Source organism: Natrix helvetica, assembly GCF_964273705.1.
Source record: "Natrix helvetica genome assembly, chromosome: 6".
NCBI classification, from domain to species: Eukaryota; Metazoa; Chordata; class Lepidosauria; order Squamata; family Natricidae; genus Natrix; species Natrix helvetica.
The window spans coordinates 34,555,282-34,571,288 of record NC_138553.1 but is presented as its reverse complement, the minus strand read 5'-3'; the positions used below and the strand labels follow the sequence as shown (position 1 = coordinate 34,571,288).

The window sequence follows — 16,007 nt, the reverse complement described above, 5'->3', positions numbered from 1 at the left end:
AAACCTAAGCCTGTAAAGAATTTAAAAGCTTCTTAGCAGAGAAGGAAAAACTTCTCATGAAAAATATCCTTCTAATGCTTCCATTTCCGTGATGAAATCTGGAATATCAAGAGTCTAAGGAAGTAGATGAGATGAAATAAGAAAATATTTTTTATCAGTAGCAAATTATTTTTTAATTTTCTCATTGCAGTGGAAATTAAGCATGTTTCAGGTCAATTAGCAAATTCTTTCAGACCCCAAATTCAGCCCTCTGTGTTTGGAAGCTAGTTTTAAAATACTAAGTATGGGTTTTGCATCCAAGATTGATAACTGCATTAGTTCTTTCTTTTATACTATTTAAGATAAATATAGCTCCCAACTAAAATTTTATAAACTTACAGCCTAAAACAGTATCAATAGGAAATTGGCTGACTTTGAAAATTTGGATTTGAGCAATTCTTAGTTGTTAGGTCAGTGTTTTCCACACTGATGCCTACTGTTAGTTTATTAATCTTACTATTGCAAATGTATCCAATCAAGGTCGTGGATGGAACTGTCTTTTAAATTGTGTCTTTAAAAGTGTCACTGCTTTGTTGAAATCCACTCAATATTCTGTGTATCAGGCAACACAACATAAAGGAGCTCGGAGTAATAAAAATGACAAAGCTGCCAATAAGAGAGGCAATTTTTCTGTCAAATGATCTTCTGCCAAATGAGAGACATGAGTTCTTAAATAAAATATAAAAAAGAAAACATGCATAAGCCATTTCACCTATCTAGAAGGATAGCTTGCTTTTTTGCTGTTGTTACTGTTTGTTCGTATAGACTGAGAAATTGCTACTTTACCAGAATGAAGATAAGCCATTTATGATAATCAGAAAGCATCAGAAAGAATGGAGGCAGTTTTAATAGGTTATTCAAATGTATACCAACAACTTTTGGGTTTTTTTTTTTATTGTTTCCGGTACTACAGTACACAGCCTGAATTGAGACCTATCACATGTTCAGAGATCACCAGATCACACTATTATAACTAACACTGTGTGACACAAGTTATTACTGATTTTACATTTAAAAGGCTAATTGGATTATGTTACACTTTTTAAATCTTTCAGTGCAGCCAATAAATACAGAATTTGTTCTTCTAGAATTAAGATCCAGAAAGTTTACACCTTCGAAACTTTTCATAGATTCTTGCTTTAGCCATTTTGAACATTATAAAATGTTTGACTCTGAATTTAGTTCAATGGGAGGGACCTGGAAATATCAATGCTTGAAGAGTTAATACAATATTGTTGTAACAAGTTCATGTAAATATTCTTAGAAAGAAAAGGAAAAATGTAACTTGCTTAGGAAAGTGGAATAACCAGTTGAGTACACTCATTTTAATAAGGAAATATGGTAGCATGGTAGAATTAGCTACCCTGAACTAATTATGAAATAGTTCATAATTAGTTCAGCACGTTAGCAAAACAGAAAACAAAAAGGTTTTATCTAATTAAGTGAAACTAGATGAACAATACTGATTACAATCCCTGGTCAAATCCAATTCCATGAGAGCAGAGCCAAGCATTCTTATCTAATATTTTTTTTCCCATTTAAAACATCTCATATCCTTTCTAGAAAGCTCAGATTTCCAGAGTTCATATAATACTATTTATATAGTCAAAATGAAATCACACATGGACAAGAAGCATGTATACTCAAACTTGATGGAAACCAAGGTGTCCACAAATTTCTGTTACTGTTTTTAGTTGGGGGGGGGAGATAACTTAAGGTGTGGGAGCTGCCATGTATTGGGAAAGAAAACAATGTAGAAAAGTTAAGAAAAGGAAATGGAGTATTGTGAAAAAGGATATGTTGATATGATATGCATACCATACTCTGGTTAAATTAACACATGGTAACCTGAGTGAAGCATAGAAATAAGGAGTTGCCAGACATCAGCAATTAAAAATCCTTTTTACAACCCTGTAATCCTTTAATTATGGGTAGAGTTGGGATGACTGGATGAATCCGAGCATTTACTGGATGTCCTTCCTGACGCCATTTATTTATTTATTTATTTATTTATTTATTTATTTATTTATTTATTTATTTATTTATTTATTTATTTATTATTTTATTTATTTATTATTAGCGTTTATATACCGCCCCCTCTCCCGAAAGGGACTCGGGGCGGTGTACAGTCCGTATTAAAATACAACAGATTAAAACGTAGAAATAACTATATAAATACATGTATAAGAGGAGGGTAAAATATGCCAAACTGTACAGCTAATAAATAAATCAATACAAAAGTTTAAAATATCAAGTTAAATTTAAATTGTTAAATTTAAAACAATATCCCTCTAAAAACCAGTAAGAATGTGTATGCCAGGAGGTAGACGTTAAAATTATGCCAAACCAGCCAGTCGGAACAGGTGTGTCTTCAGTTTCTGTCGGAAGGAGCGGAGCTCAGTAGTGGTTCTAATATCGGGGGGGAGGTCATTCCAGGATTCATGGCAGTTATTTTTTCTTTGTGCTCTCGGAGAGAAATATCTGCCCTCCTAGGATTGAACTCTCAAACTTCTAAATATCAAGAAATCCCAGTTGCCTTCATGGCCTTGAAGAAAACCCCAAGATTTAAATCCTGAAGCGTAGACCAATATACAAGTTTTGACTGTTATATACTACAGTTGACAAATCTCCTCTGATCGTTGGCTTAATTGTTCTGTACAAGATAATATCTACTCTTGTCAAGGCATTTCCAATTATATACTGTGGAGTAAGCAATTTCACTACAACTGCACACTATGTTTAAGTTTGTTTTGTTGTATCTCTTTGTGGTTTAAGTGTTTTTGCTTTGGTTTTAATTGTTTGCTGGCTAGTGTCAATATATTATGAGATGGGTAGTTATATAAATTATATGAATAAATAAGTTGAGAATAAGGAGAGCCTAGATGTCTATAGAGATTCTCAGTCATCCACGTCAAGGTTGTCCCAAAGGTGCTTTTTCAAGAGGCAACTGGACTTTTGTTTTTTTCTTTGAAGATGAAGCGAAACGTCTTCAAAGAAAAAAAACAGAAAGGCTAGATTAATGCATAAGGGATAAAAACCATTACATGCCTGAACATGTTATGCTAACATAGCCTGTGTACATATAATAACTATAGCCATTTTGCAGTGATGCAAAAAGACAAATGTGTCCTTTCGACACGAATCCTGTCCTTTCATATTTGCATCCCCACAACACACAAATACTGCAAATATTTCACATCACACACAAATCTCGCCAAATAAAATGATTGAAAAGTCATAAAATCATAGAGAAATCTGATCAAATCTTATCATTTGAGATTTCTAGATTTAACTCTTAAAAATTACTTTTTTATGTGTTCTGGTTTTTTTTTCTTCTTGAGCCATTGGTTAAAATCTTAAGAGTAATTCATGTATGTGTTTTGGATGTCAATTAAAGAAAAAACTTAATATGACAAAAGAGCCAAGATTCAATCTTTATCATCTATTGTTCAAGATATTGTACAACAATGAGCCTAGGAAATATCTCTGCATGGATCTGTGAAAAAAATTTAGATAAGCAGGCAGTACTGAAAGAATAAACCAAGTCGATACATGTACCTCATAAACACCTTTGGAAGTGTTTTTTTCCTATTTTTAATGATAGCTCTACTAAATTTTCTTGGACAAATGTCTTAAGGCATGGATGTTGCCGCAGAACACGATATATTTACATTATAAATTTATAATGTAGGTTAAAACTTGCCTAATACTGGTGTGAAAATAGCATGTAAATTTTTGGGAAGTTATAGCCAATACCTTAAATCAATTTATTGCAGACCAGGTTTTTAAATTAACTTCTGAGTAAATTGTAAGAAAAAGGATTACCTAAAATTGCAAAATGGCAGTACAGTTCAACATTCTTTTGATTTCACAGTTTTGCCTAGGTATCTCAGTAGTGTCTCAAACTTGTGAATTGCTCTCAGCATTAGAATAATGAAAAATTCAGTGTGTGATGGATTAGTCATATTTAATTCAACAAAATATATTAATGATGATTGTTGCTTCCATTTTGCTTTAGGAGCAACTCTGCTTTAAATTTGTGGGATCCTCTATCCTGCATCTAATATAACTTTCTGCACCTTGCCATCTTCCAGATGTTTTAGGACTACGTGCTCATTCTGCTGAGCAGAAATTCTAGATACTACATGCCTGGAGAGCACCAACTTTGGGAACATTGCTTTCATTGATATATAAGGAATGGCATATTTATTTTATTTAGGGTAGAATATATATAAATCTACACCAGTCCATTCTAATAATAAACAAGGTGGAATATGTAATTATTAAACATTATTTAATTATTTAAAGCTCTCTCCTTTATTGTCTCGGTGCCATCTACACCCACATAGAGATCACCTGGTTTTGACATCCTGGCAGCTCTTCAATTTCTTCTTGTGCACTCAGCGCTCAGCACTCAGTGACTCTTAAGAAGCTGTTCAACCTGAAGGAAAGCAACTGGCTCTGTGACGCCTACAGTATCTTGGGGGGGAAAGTGCAGTTGGACTGAAGAGCTAAGGTACCATTTCTTAACTTCCTTAAATAGAACATTAAATATTTTTAAAAAAAAACTAGAAATCAAAAAGTCCTCTGAAAAATAGAGTCCTATTGCTACACAATTGACAATCTAATTGATCAAATGTGAAAGCAAACAACAATCAATGGTTGTTTAGTGGTTGCGATTTAGTGGTAGAGATATAGCTTAGAAACAGTGTCCATTGTGATAATTAAATCTATAGAACTATAGATAAAACCTGAACAATGAAACTAATTTTATACTAATAAAAGATAGGTTATTTCTGATGCAGTATTACTATATTGCAACCAAGTGTCAAAACGTTTCTTGAATTCTTTTTTTTTTTTACCATAATGATGACTTAACAATACATTTTGATCTAAATGGCAGGAAATAATATCTCCAGATATGGTGAATGATAACTTGCTAGATGTGTTAAAAAAAAACTAAATTGGTATATAATCAACATAGATAATAGAGTAGGTTTGGATCCTGGAAACTGCTCATCTTCTCTATAGAATTATAGAAACACTTTGTTAATTGTTAAGATTCAATCTCTATAAGAACTGATATGCAACATAATTTGGAAGGCATAGACCCTATGTTTTGCTTGGTGTAGTAAATTTTTGGGCAGTGTCTAAATTTTTATTCTGAATTAATTTTTTTGGCATTTGAGATAGAAGATACTTTAAAGACTACACTAAGTGCAAAAGTATACTACATTACATGAATTAGTTGTAAACTAAGTATTTTTGAACATTTGCTACGAAGGAAAACTTTGCCTCAGCTTATGCCCATTATACATTTTTCTTTAAATTCCTCTTTCTTGACAAGTACCAAACAAGCAAGAAAAAGCAACTTCACTCAAAAAATTTCACAATATACTTTGCAAAACGCCCTCTCAGTGAACTGGTAGTACACCGGTTAGGAACCCACCACTGATTGCAATGTGTTTTGTGTTTTGTAGAAGTGTTACATATTATATGTTTTGTTATATGTATGTCGATATATTTATTTCCTATGTTTTGTTGTACGCCGCCCCGAGTCCTTCGGGAGAGGGTGCGGCTAAGAAATAAATATTTATTATTATTATTATTATTATTATTATTATTATTATTATTATTATTATTATTATTATTATTATTATTATTATTACATTTAGGAATCAAGAAAAGAAAGAGATAAGAATGTAGCAATATTTGGGATATAAAAAATGACAGTGATTAAGACTTTGAAACTGAACAAAAAAATGATTAAGAGGTTTATAAGATTACATTGTGATGGTGAGACTTCAATTTTCTGCTCTCATTACCCTTCTTGCCTTCCTAATTTTTAAATCTTATCTTTCACCCAGATTGTTGCCTATGTTTTTGTTAGTTTGGTTTACAAGCTTCCAAAGCATGATTGTTGATAATTCACAATGGTAAAGTTCAGTAAATTGAAAAACATGGATGAAAACTGTAAATGTTCCTCCTCAAAGGATGAAACTTATAGCTATCAAGTTAAACATCAACTTTACACAAAGCTAATATATGATTTGAATAAATCCAGAAGTTTATTTTCAACATCTGTGAAATAGGATGCCTTTGCCAGAATAATAGAAATCATACTCTTATTAAAAACATATATCTGTTCACAATTCTTTATATATATATATGTGATGGCCAGCTCTACCTCCTTATTCTACCTGAATAAGCACTATTCACATTTCATCATTCATGTTATGTTGTTGATTACTTTGAAGATAGATAGTTGCAACAAATTGCTAATTAAAGAACTGGGGAAGTTGAAAGGGAATAGATATACTCCGTAATAAACTATTTTTAATTGAGAAACTTACATTGTACAAGGAGGATTTGAATTGATTTATTCCTGGTATTTTTAAATACCACATTCTTAAAAACTCCCTGCCTATCTTTTATCAAACACTTTTGATCTAACAATAGTTATAATTCTTTGAAAAACTTCAAAGACTATGAGAGCCTGTAATTTTTAACTTTAAAAGATACTGGTCTTTCTGCTCAATAACCTGACAATTATATGTGCTAGCTACATGAGGCAATTTGCTGGTTTTTAATTTATTATTATATACTGTATGGACTCAGGTATAGTACCTAAGCAAAAAGAAAATGCTGTGGTATTATAGTTAATTAAATTTACTTGACATGTACTTTCATGGTTCAGCTATAGGGCAAATACCATGCCTATTTATACATTTTCTTAAGCCTTGCGTAACTGTTTCAGCATTATTGTTTCAGATATAAAATGTAACTGTCCAGTTCAGTAAGAAGAACAGAGTTTTAGCAGTAACCTAAGAAGTTAAAAAGAAGTACTAAAGACTTCAACCAAGTTGTCTACATTAACAATACATTCTGGGGGGAAAATAAGCAAAGTTTAGAAGCAAGTAGGCACACATCTGGAAGACATAATTTTATTAAATTTCTATTTAGATTACCTCAGAGTTGAATTGTGGGCTATTTTGAGCCACTTAAGGTTTTTGTTCAAAGTACATTGTGCTAAAATGTTTCCTTTTTTTATTCTCTTCTCAATTTCAAAATCATGTTGCATTCTCCTCTATGCTATGTCTCTTCCGGTAGTGGGATTCAATTTTTTTTTACTGTGGGCATGGCAGGGGAAGGATCCCCATTCCCTCCGCACTCCTGGGGAAAGGATACTGCAAAATCTCCATTTCCATCCCACTCTAGGGGAAGGATACTATAATAACTCCATTCCCTCCCAGCCAGAGGTGATATTTGCTGGTTCTCCAAACTACTCAAAATTTCTGCTATTGGTTCTCCAGAACTGGTCAGAACCTGCTGAATACCACCTCTGGTCTCTTCTGATTATGCACTATTTTCCTAGATGATGCACATTGGAGGAAATTATTAATCAGAGCTCAGTATGTTTGTATAGTTGCTTTAATGATTAAAGCTGCGTATTGTTGAAGATAGAGAAAAGATAGGGAAGAGAGAATTTTGACCAGATTAGCAGTCTATTGATCAATGAACTCCAGTAATTAATTACTGGACTATTGATGCTTTTAAATTGCCATTTGCAGCTTTAAAATAGTTTTCATATTGTATCTGTGGAGTTCCTTATGTGTTTTTGCTCTCTTTTTTTTAGCGTTTTCATTTTTATTTATAAAAGAAGGCAGCAGATATAGGCTTGTAACCTAAAAGATGCATAAAAAATGGTGTCGGGGAAATTTGGGGCAGTTCCACTATTGAAAGTTGTTCTGCTGAAAAGAGCTTAGGCAGAGAGAAGTTTTTCAACAGAAAGAGTGATCAGTGTAACTGGTTTATGACAGAGATTATAATACCATTTGAGATTTCTTTGATTTATTTTACTACTAGCTGATAACCTGGCATTGCTCAGGTATTTACTTATCCCAGTCCAGTATTAGACAGGAATGGCGAAGTTAAGCGGCAACGTAAGTGCGGAATGGGCCTCCTTCCATTAACATCGCCACAATTCCTGGAAAGGCAATGGCAAGAGCAACTTTTCCCTGAGCCCTGATTTTGGCAACAATTAAAGTAATTTAAAATGTTTTCCCTTGCCCCCAGAAGCATAATTTCTAATGTTGGATTTTCCCCCTTACCAGAGGGAGCCCCCTTGTGGAGTACTGTGAAGCCATTACCATGGCAACTCCACTGTGCTGTACAATAGAAGCCACTTTACAGCAGTACAGTAGAAGCCATTGTAAGGCACGACAGGCTGTATCTTAACAGAACACCACCACCCCCGAGGGGTGTTAGGGGTGTCTTACCCCCACAGTATTTGTTTCCAGAGAGTAAGTCATCTAAGTACAAAGTTTGGTTGAAATTGCTCAAGGCGATCCAGAATACACACACACACACACACACACACACACACACACACACAGATTTAGATAGATGATAGATAGATAGATAGATAGATAGATAGATAGATAGATAGATAGATAGATAGATAGATAGATTAATACAATTTGTTCTGAAATAGGAAACTTTATTATCCAATGTTTAAAACTTTTACCCTGTTTTTAGAAGAACTTGGTTTAAATATAGCTCAGAAAAATTCTACACAGAATGTTCTAAACAAGTTTTTATATTTCCGCCAATCCTGGATTTCCCCCAAATTTATGGACACTTCCTTTTAAAATATGGGTGAGGCTTCTCTGACTAATGAACGAGAGGCACTGATTGGACTGATTTGCTGTTATTTATATAATGAGAAAAAGAAAAGCAAAATGGGGCAAACAAGGAACATTGTTACTTCATGCGACAGGGTGTTGTTCTGGTTAGCCAAGGAGTAAGGGTTTTATAGAGTCTGATGCCATTTCATTGGAGAGTCAGTTGAGAACTCTGAACTGTCTGGTTTTTCTCTGAAGACATTTCACTTCTCATCCAAGAGGTTTCTTCAGCTCTGACTGGATGGTGGGAAATGGAAGGATTTATACAGCTGGTCATTTGCATTCTTTTAGCAGATCATTAAGGCCACCTGAAGGTTTATCTGTGTCATCAGAGTCACCTGAGTGGTGCAAATGGGTGTGGAGCCTTCTTGGAACAGTCCTTTCAACAGTTCCAAGAAGGTTCCACACCCATTTGAACCACTCAGGTGACTCTGATGACACAGGTAAACCTCCAGGTGGCCTTAATGACTTGATAACAGAATGCTGTCTGCAAGGAGTATAAATCCTTCCATTCCCCACCATCCGGTCAGAGCTGAAGAAACTTCTTGGATGAGAAGTGAAATGTCTTCAAAGAAAAACCAGAAAATCCAATTGCCTCTTGAAAAAGCACCTTTGGGATAATACAGGTAGTCCTTGAGTTATGACCACAATTGAGCCCAAAATTTCTGTTCCTAAGTGAAACATCTGTTAAATGAACTTGCCCCATTTTACAATCTTCCTTGCCACAGTTGTTAAATGAATCATTGTATTTGTTAGGTTAGTAATATGGTTATTAAGTGAATCTGGCTTCCCCATTGCTTGTCCGAAGGCTGCAAAAGCTGATCACATGACCCAGGGATACTGCAATCGTCATAGGAATGAACCAGTTGCCAAGCATCTGGATTTTGATCATATGATGCTGCAATGGTCATAAATGTGAAAAACAGTCCTAAGTCACTTTTTCAGTGCTGTTGTAACTTTGAACGGTCACTAAATGAACTGTTACAAGTTGAGGACTACCTGTAATATCAATATCAATAGCATTTAGATTTATATATAATTTCATTGTGCTTTGCAGCCCTCTTCAAGTGGTTTTCAGAGTCAGCATATTGTCCCCAACAATCTGGGTCCTCATTTTACTGACCTCAGAAGGATAGAAGACTGAGTCAACCTTGAGCCGGTAATGTCGCCAGAAGCATAAACAGAGGCATTTTAAATAAGTTTTCCATCCTAACAAAGTTGATCTAGAAATCAGTGGGAAATTATGGCACTCTTATTCAGTTGAGATTTGCTGGCAATCTTAAACTGACAAATAGGAACTTTGAATGCACTATACAGAACCTGAGTTTCCTGCTGCTTTCTAAGAAATGGCTGGTTGAAGATACAAGATGACGTTGATGTTAAAAGTCCTCATTACACCCCCTCCCCAAAACATCATATTCAAGAGGTAAGAATAGGTGCTGAATATAATCACTGTCTCCTAAGTGCAAGGGATTCAAATACTGGACTTCAAAGTTTACAGGTGAAACTCGAAAAATTAGAATATCGTGCAAAAGTTCATTTATTTCAGTAATGCAATTTAAAAGGTGAAACTAATATATGAGATAGACTCATTACATGCAAACAAGATAGTTCAAGCCATGATTTGTCATAATTGTGATGATTATGGCGTACAACTCATGAAAACCCCAAATCCACTATCTTAGAAAATTAGAATATTACATGCAATCAATAAAACAAGGATTGTACATAGGCCAATATCGGACCTCTGAAAAGTATAAGCATGCATATGTACTCAGTACTTGGTTTATAATAATAATAATAATAATAAATATTTATTTCTTAGCCGCACCCTCTCCCGAAGGACTCGGGGCGGCGTACAATGAAACATATGAAATAAATATGTGGACAAAACAAACATATAACAGAGACATATACCAAGACATACACTCACAAAAAGGGGTTTGTGCCCCTTTTGCAGCAATTACTGCCTCTATGTGGCGTGGAATGGAAGTTATCGGCCTGTGGCACTGCTGAGGTGTTATGAAAGACCAGGATGCTTCAATAGCGGCCTTCAGCTCTTCTGCATTGTTCGGTCTCCTGTCTCTCATCTTTCTCTTGGCAATGTCCCATAGATTCTCTATGGGGTTCAGGTCAGGCGAGTTTGCTGGCCAATCAAGCACAGTAATCCCACGGTCATTGAACCAGGTTTTGGTGCTTTTGTCAGTGTGGGCAGGTGCCAAGACCTGCTGGAAAATGAACTCAGCATCCCTATAAAGCTCGTCTGCGGAAGGAAGCATGAAGTGCTCCAAAATCTCCTGGTAGACGGCTGAGTTGACCCTGGTCTTAATGAAGCACAATGGTCCAAAGTCCTGTTGCTCAGTGGTCCAAAGTCCTCTTTTCTGATGAGAGCAACTTTTGAATCTCATTTGGAAACCAAGGACACAGAGTATAGAGGAAGAATGGAGAGGCACACACTGCAAGATGCTTGAAGTCCAGTGTGAAGTTTCCACAGTCTGTGTTGATTTGGGGAGCCATGTCATCTGCTGGTGTTGGTCCACTGTGCTTCATTAAGTCCAGGGTCAACGTAGCCGTCTACCAGGAGATTTTGGAGCACTTCATGCTTCCTTCCACAGATGCGCTTTATGAGGATGCTGACTTGGGTTTGGGATTTGGGTTTTCATGAGCTGTATGCAATTATCATCACAATTTTGACAAATCACGGCTTGAACATTCTTGCTTTGCATGTAGTGAGTCTATCTCATATATTAGTTTCACCTTTTAAGTTGCATTACTGAAATAAATGAACTTTTGCACGATATTCTAATTCTTCGAGGTTCACCTGTATTTTGCCGCAACTGGATTTATTTAGTGCTAGTCAAAATATTGCCTGAAATGCAGCATATTTCACCTTAATGTTGCTGGAATAAAAATACATTCATAAATAGAATAGAACAAAATAATTAATGTTCTCACAAGTTTTAGATCCTGCACTTCACCTGTTTCTTTTCCTTTACACCTTAATTCCTGACAGCCACACAAAACAGAAATCACAAATTATGAGGTGGGAAGTTTCTGTTGACTCTCCAACTAGTGTTTAGGTGGAGAAATGTATATTATATCCATCTAAATATTTGAATAAGAAACTCAGGTAAGATCTTATCTACTTTATTAGGCAAATGCCACAACAAACTGAAACTGAAGGATGTTTATAAACTTCACCCATTGAATCAGAAGTAAAAATAAACATACAAATAAGAAATTGAAGAAGTTTTTCTGCCCTGAGTGAGGGATTTAATGTTTTCTAGGACCTCTTCACTACTATGTTTCTGTCAAGGCAGTCAAAGCTCACACCTGTGGCTGATGTCATGTTTTAACCCAAATTAACAACCATTGTAGGCTGACTCAAATAGTGCCCATGAATGATGACCTCACCAAGCTTAAGAATCTCTGATGTTCCAAATTAAGTAATGTTTTTAATTAAGTAATGTTAAGTAATGTTTTTCTATACGTTGACTACATACTTTTCAAGATTTGTGGTTTTAGTCAGTAAATATAAGGTTGAACATTCTGAAGACTACTTTAAAGCAAAGGTGTTCAATTTATCCAATCCAAGGCTTTACTTGACCTTTTAACGTCATGCCATCTGACCACACTGAAAAAAGTAGGAATAGCAGGACAAAAGGTCTTTCCTCTAAATAATAATGTGTGAGTTGGGGATCATCTTATATTCACTGTTAAGAATAAACAAAAGAGAGGAAGGGGTCAGAGATATAAATAACTGCAGAACTCTGCTACCCAGCAGCTGAAACTTGGACATTCCTTGAAAGGTGCTATTTGAAACCTTTGAAAACAGTCTCCAGGCAGCTGGCAGGGCAAGATGGCATACTTCCGTTGTCTTCATGGACACTGAAACGTGACTCCACCCATAGAAACTTCAGGCATTTTGTCTTTGTCTCCGTGGCACTCAGATAAATCTCTTGTTACATTGGACTCTGGGCTTGGAACAAAGGACTTTACTACTTTATTGCCAGGAGCTGAATATAGAAAAGGTTTCTATCTGCTTGGACTCCCTGCCTCGTAACAGCTTAGAGAGAACCAAGACCGGGCGATTAATAACTCACAGAGACTGGATCTTTTGGAGGAGGAGACGGCTGAGATGAGGGGGGAGGTAGGGGGGGTGCAGAAAGGGAACAAAGAGTTAGAGAACCACCAGATTAAAATGGAATTTGAAAGAATGTCCTTTTTCCTCAGGTTTCAAAATGTGATTGAGGCAGATGATGAAGATTTTAGGGACATTATGATAAACCTTTTGGCTGAATACATTAAAAAAGACAAACAACAGATGGGGTGGGACATGGACCTGGTTTATAGAGTAAATTCAGCATAAGCTAGAACACATAATGTTCCAAGGGAGGTACACATTAAATTCCTTAGAAAGACTACAAGAGATGAGATTCTGAGTGCACAAAGGGGGCAAGCATTAAAATACCAGGACAGAGAAGTAACCATTCTGAAACAGATCCCTAAGAAAGTGAGAGAGAGAAGAAAAAACTATTCGCTATTAGCGAAGAAATTATACCAGAAAGGGGTGTGGTTCAAATGGTTGATGCCTGAAGGTATGTTAATTTTCTGGGAGGACACAAGAGTTAGAATCAATACAACCATAGAGGCTCAGGCCTTTATGGAAAAAAATAAAGCCCTCCTAGACAAATCTGATGATACTACACCAGACACACAGGACACGGGAGGGGCCGGAGCTCTGCTGGCGGGGGGAGAAGGGGCAACGTCGAGAAAACTCAGATCACAAAAATGAACAAGAAAATCTGTTTGATGTAAAATGATTGAAATTATTTGAAGATAAAAGTTTATATGCTGACAGAATACCATTGACTTGTAATAATCTAATGTATTAATAAATGAAATGTATGAGTACGGGGGGAGGGACCACCTCCTGCATATTGTAACTGCCAAAATTTGTAACTTATTCCACTACCCCTTTCCTTGTCTATTTTTCTTAAAAATTAATAAAATTTTGTTTATAAAAAAAGAAAAGAAAACAGTCTCCAGGCTTTGTTGTTGTTGTTGTTGTTAGTTGCGAAGTCATGTCCGACCCATCGCGACCCCATGGGCAACATTCCTCCAGGCCTTCCTGTCCTCTACCATCCTCTGGAGTTCATTTAAGCTCACCCCTGCTGTTTCGGTGACTCCATCCAGCCACCTCATTCTCTGTTGTCCCCTTCTTCTTTTGCCCTCAATCTTTCCTAGCATTAGGCTCTTCTCCACTGAGTCCTTCCTTCTCATTAGGTGGCCAAAGTATTTGCGTTTCATCTTCAGGATCTGGCCTTCTAAAAAGCAGTCAGGGATGATCTCCTCTAGGACTGACTGGTTTGATCAGTCAGGGACTCACAGGAGTATTCTCCAGCACCATCGTTCAAAGGCCTCAATTCTTTGGCGCTCAGCCTTTCCTATGGTCCAACTTTCACAGCCATACATTGCAACCGGGAAAACCATAGCTTTGACTATACGCACTTTTGTTGACAGGATGATGTCTCTGCTTTTTAGTATGCTGTTTAGATTTGCCATAGCTTTCCTCCCCAGGAGCAAGCCTCTTTTAATTTCTTGGCTGCAGTCCCCATCTGCGGTGATCTTGGAGCCCAGGAAAATAAAATCTGTCACTACCTCCATTTCTTCCCCATCTATTTGCCAGGAATTGAGAGGGCTGGATGCTGTGATCTTACTTTTCTTAATGTTAAGTTTCAAGCCAACTTTTGCATTCTCCTTCTTCACCTGCATCAAGAGGCTCCTTAGTTCCTCTTCACTTGGTTGTGGTATCATCTGCATATCTAAGGTTGTTGATATGTCTCCAGTCAATCTTAATTCCAACTGTTGATTCACCTAGCCCTGCCTTTCTCATGATGTGTTCTGCATATAAGTTAAATAAGCAGGGCAACAGTATACAAGCCTTGACAGACTCTTTTCCCAATTTTGAATCAATCAGTGGTTCTGTGTCCAGTTCTCACTGTTGCTTCTTGACCCACGTATAGATTACTCAAGAGACAAATAAGATGGTCTGGTACTCCCATCTCTTTAAAAACCTGCCACAATATGTTGTGAACCACACAATCAAAGACTTTAGCATAGTCAATGAAGCAGAAGTAGATGTTTTTTTGGAACTCCCTAGCTTTCTTCATGATCCAGCATATGTTGCCAATTTGCTCTCTAGTTCCTCTGCCTCTTTGAAATCCTGCCTGTACTTCTGGTAGTTCTCGATCCACATACTGCTGGAGCCTAGCTTGTAGGATTTTGAGCATAACTTTACTAGCATGTGAAATGAGTGCAATGGTGCAGTAGTTTGAGCATTCTTTGGCATTGCCCTTCTTTGGAATTGGAATGTAAACTGACCTTTTCCAATCCTGTGGCCACTGTTGAGTTTTCCAAATTTGCTGGCAAATTAAGCGTAGCACTTTTATTGCATCATCTTTTACGATTTTGAATAGCTCAGCTGTAATACTGTCACCTCCACTAGCTTTGTTGTTGCTCAGATTTTCTAAGGCCCATTTGGCTTCACATTCTAGAATGTCTGGCTTGAGGTCAGTGACCACCCCATCATGGTTATCAGGGACGTTAACCTCATTCTTGTAAAGTTCTGTGTAATTTTGCCACCTCTTCTTAATCTCTTCTGCCTCTGTTAGGTCCCTGCCATTTTGGCCCAAGCTTTACCATAGACTTATTTGAGGGCTGGGCAAGTGGCCTTGGGTTGTGCTCTAAATGGAGTCTCTCTTCATCGCTAGTCTATAAAGGAATATGCAAGCGATGCCAATCTTATTTCCATAGACTGGTAATAAAATGTTACCTTATTACTTCCAAGTGAAGTAATAAGGTATAACTCTAGTTCTTCAGTTGTAACCTTTGCATTTTGTCTCATTGTTGACACATTGCTATTGCCATTCTAGGTTCATTTTTGCTTGTTAATATTAATTTGACTAGAATTATTACACAATCTGCTCTTTTCACCATCAGTAATTTCTTATGTTATCTTATTGTATAAAATAATCTTCATAATGATGATTAGAATGTAATAATTGAATTGGTTAAACTTTAACTTTTTTCTGTTATTTCAATTTTCTCCCTGTTCATAGCATATAAACAGACTTTAGTGGTATTGTAGCAACAGTTTTAATACAGAAAGCAAAGAATTTTCAAAGGTTTGAAGCTCATCATCAGTAAATTATACCATTGGATTAATGGCTTAGGTAGCTGAGCTAACATAAACTTATTCTAGGTCTGTATGTCTGGTTTTGA

At 36.2% G+C, this 16,007-nt stretch overlaps 1 protein-coding gene across 1 annotated transcript in view; it reads left to right on the top strand.

Annotated features, from left to right (window-relative positions):
- Positions 1-4,444: 4,444 nt before the first annotated feature.
- The window catches only part of LOC309394811 (solute carrier family 23 member 1-like), a gene marked incomplete at its 5' end in the record, with an annotated part of 49,946 nt that continues 38,383 nt past the window's right edge, over positions 4,445-16,007 (top strand). Inside the window, one exon of the mRNA XM_081958433.1 lies at positions 4,445-4,555. The remainder of the gene's footprint in view (positions 4,556-16,007) is intronic.